This window comes from Rhipicephalus microplus, unplaced genomic scaffold (genome assembly GCF_043290135.1).
Source record: "Rhipicephalus microplus isolate Deutch F79 unplaced genomic scaffold, USDA_Rmic scaffold_46, whole genome shotgun sequence".
Classification (NCBI taxonomy): domain Eukaryota; kingdom Metazoa; phylum Arthropoda; class Arachnida; order Ixodida; family Ixodidae; genus Rhipicephalus; species Rhipicephalus microplus.
Window position 1 is genome coordinate 1,423,814 of NW_027464619.1, and position 4,057 is coordinate 1,427,870.

The following is a 4,057-nucleotide window of genomic DNA, read 5'->3' on the forward strand; positions in this document are numbered from 1 at the left end:
ATGCGGTTTTACGACGGTTGATATGTCAACCTAACCTAACATTCGCACTTGTATCTAAAGACGCTCAATTACACTGTTTCGTTCACAATTACGATATTTGCTTGACCTCACAGTTTCTCACCAACTTATTACAGTACAGAACGCTGTATCTCGCTAAATGACATCGTTCTTTAAGGTTTCACGATACTTGCGTGCGCTTTACCGAGAATGTCACAACATAGCAGTTTCGCACTTGTAACGGTACAACACGCAGTATTTGGCTTGTTCATGCCGTTTTGTGTGCTTTCACAACATTTTACCTATCGCAGTTTTGTACTCGCAATAAAACAACACTATCTCGTTAGATGACGTCGTTTTTGGTGGTTTCACGACGCTACCTAGCTTAAACTAACATAACTCAACCTAACATAACCTTCGCACTTCTATCGTTAGAAAACGTTTTACTCGCTACTTTACATTGCTTTCTACAACATTACGACGGTTTCAAGCGCTTTCACATTAGATATCGCAGTTCCCAACTTGTAAAGGTGAAAAACACTGCATCTCACTAAGTGACATTGTTTAATGCGGTTTTACGACGGTTCATACCTTAACCTAACGTAACCTAACCTAACCTAACCTAACCTTACCTAACCTAACCTAACCTAACCTAACCCAACCCAACCCAACCTAACCTAACCTAACCTAACCTAAACTAACCTAACCCAACCTAACCTAACCTAACCTAACACAACCAAACCCTACCCAACCCAACCTAACCTAACCTAAGCTAACCTAACCTAACCTAACCAAACCTAACCTAACCTAACTTAACCTAACCTAACGTAACCTAACCTAACCTAACTTAACCTATTCTAACGTAACCTAACCTTACCTTACCTAACCTAACCTAACCTAACCTAACATAACCTAACGTAACCTAACCTAACCTAACCTAACCTAACGTAACCTAACCTAACCTAACCCAACCTAACCCAACCCAACCCAACCCAACCCAACAACACCCAACCCAACCTAACCTAACCTAACCTAACCTTACCTAACCTAACCAAATTATCCTTACCTAACCTAACCTAACCTAACGTAACCTAACCTAACATAACGTAACCTAACCTAACCTAATCTAACCTAACCCAACCTAACCTAACCTAACCTAACCTAACCCAACTCAACCCAACCTAACCTAATCTAACCTAACCTAACCTAACCAAACCTAACCTAACCTAACCTAACCTAACCTAACCTAACGATGGTTGCAAGCGCTTTCACATTAGATATCGCAGTTCCCCACTTTTAATGGTAAAAAACACTGCATCTCACTAAGTGACATTGTTTAATGCGGTTTTACGACGGTTGATATGTCAACCTAACCTAACATTCGCACTTGTATCCAAAGACGCTCAATTACACTGTTTCCTTCACAATTACGATATTTGCTTGACCTCACAGTTTCTCACCAACTTATTACAGTACAGAACGCTGTATCTCGCTAAATGACATCGTTCTTTAAGGTTTCACGATACTTGCATGCGCTTTAACGAGAATATCACAATAAAGCAGTTTCGCACTTGTAACGACACAAGACGCAGTATCTGGCTAGTTTGTGCCATTTTGTGTGCTTTCACAATATTTCACCTATCGCAGTTTCGTACTCGCAATAAAACAACACTATCTCGTTAGATGACGTCGTTTTTGGTGGTTTCACGACGCTACGTAGCTCAAACTAACCTAACCTTCGCACTTCTATCGTTAGAAAACGTTTTATTCGCTACTTTACAATGTTTTCTACAAGATTACGACGGTTTCATGCGCTTTCACATTAAGATATCGCAGTTCCCGACTTGTAATGGTGAAAAACACAGCATCTCACTAAGTGACATTGTTTAATGCGGTTTTAGCGCGGTTCATATCTTAACCTAACCTAACCTAACCTAACCTAATTTAACCTTACCCAACCCAACCTAACCTAACCTAACCCAACTCAACCCAACCTAACCTAATCTAACCTAACCTAACCTAACCTAACCTAACCTAACGTAACCTAACCTAACCTAACCTAACCTAACATAACCTAACGACGTTTGCAAGCGCTTTCACATTAGATATCGCAGTTCCCGACTTGTAATGGTGAAAAACACTGCATCTCACTAAGTGACATTGTTTAATGTGGTTTTACGACGGTTCATATCTTAACCTAACCTTACATTCGCACTTGTATCTAAAAACGCTCTATTACACTGTTTTGTTCACAATTACGATATTTGCATAACCTCACAGTTTTTCACCAACTTATTGCAGTACAGAACGCTGTATCTCGCTAAATGACATTGTTCTTTAAGGTTTCACGATGCTTGCATGCGCTTTAACGAGAATATCACAATATAGCAGTTTCGCACTTGTAACGGTAGAACACGCAGTATTTGGCTTGTTCATGCCGTTTTGTGTGCTTTCACAACATTTCACCTATCGCAGTTTAATACTCGCAATAAAACAACACTATCTCGTTAGATGACGTCGTTTTTGGTAGTTTCACGACGCTACCTAGCTTAAACTAACCTAACCTAACCTAACCTTCGCACTTCTATCGTTAGAAAACGTTTTACTCGCAACTTTACAATGTTTTCTACAAGATTACGACGGTTTCATGCGCTTTCACATTAGATATCGTAGTTCCCCACTTTTAATGGTAAAAAACACTGCATCTCACTAAGTGACATTGTTTAATGCGGTTTTACGACGGTTGATATGTCAACCTAACCTAACATTCGCACTTGTATCTAAAGACGCTCAATTACACTGTTTCGTTCACAATTACGATATTTGCTTGACCTCACAGTTTCTCACCAACTTATTACAGTACAGAACGCTGTATCTCGCTAAATGACACCGTTCTCTAAGGTTTCACAATACTTGCATGCGCTTTACCGAAAATGTCACAACATAGCAGTTTCGCACTTGTAACGGCACAAGACGCAGTATCTGGCTAGTTCATGCCATTTTCTGTGCTTTCCCAATATTTCACCTATCCCAGTTTCGTACTCGCAATAAAACAACACTATCTCGTTAGATGACATCGTTTTTGGTGGTTTCACGACGCTACCTAGCTCAAACTAACCTAACCTTCGCACTTCTATCGTTAGAAAACGTTTTATTCGCTACTTTACAATGTTTTCTACAAGATTACGACGGTTTCAAGCGCTTTCACATTAGATATCGCAGTTCCCGACTTGTAATGGTGAAAAACACAGCATCTCACTAAGTGACATTGTTTAATGCGGTTTTAGCGCGGTTCATATCTTAACCTAACCTAACCTAACCTAACCCAACCTAACCTAACATAACCTAACCTAACGACGTTTGCAAGCGCTTTCACATTAGATATCGCAGTTCCCGACTTGTAATGGTGAAAAACACTGCATCTCACTAAGTGACATTGTTTAATGCGGTTTTACGACGGTTCATATCTTAACCTAACATTTGTACTTGTATTGAAAAACGCTCTATTACACTGTTTCGTTCACAATTACGATATTTGCATAACCTCACAGTTTTTCACCAACTTATTGCAGTACAGAACGCTGTATCTCGCTAAATGACATCGTTCTTTAAGGTTTCACGATGCATGCAGGCGCTTTAACGAAAATATCACATTATAGCAGTTTCGCACTTGTAACGGTACAACACGCAGTATCTGGCTTGTTCAAGCCGTTTTGTGTACTTTCACAACATTTCACCTATTGCAGTTTCGTACATACAATAAAACAACACTATCTCGTTAGATGACATCCTTTTTGGTGGTCTCACGACGCTACATCGCTTAAACTAACATAACTCAAGCTAACCTTCGCACTTCTATTGTTAGAAAACGTTTTACTCGCTATTTTACATTGCTTTCTACAACATTACGACGGTTTCAAGCGCTTTCACATTAGATATCACAGTTCCCAACTTGTAAAGGTGAAAAACACTGCATCTCACTAAGTGACATTGTTTAATGCGGTTTTACGACGGTTCATACCTTAACCTAACGTAACCTAACCTAACCTAACCTAACCTT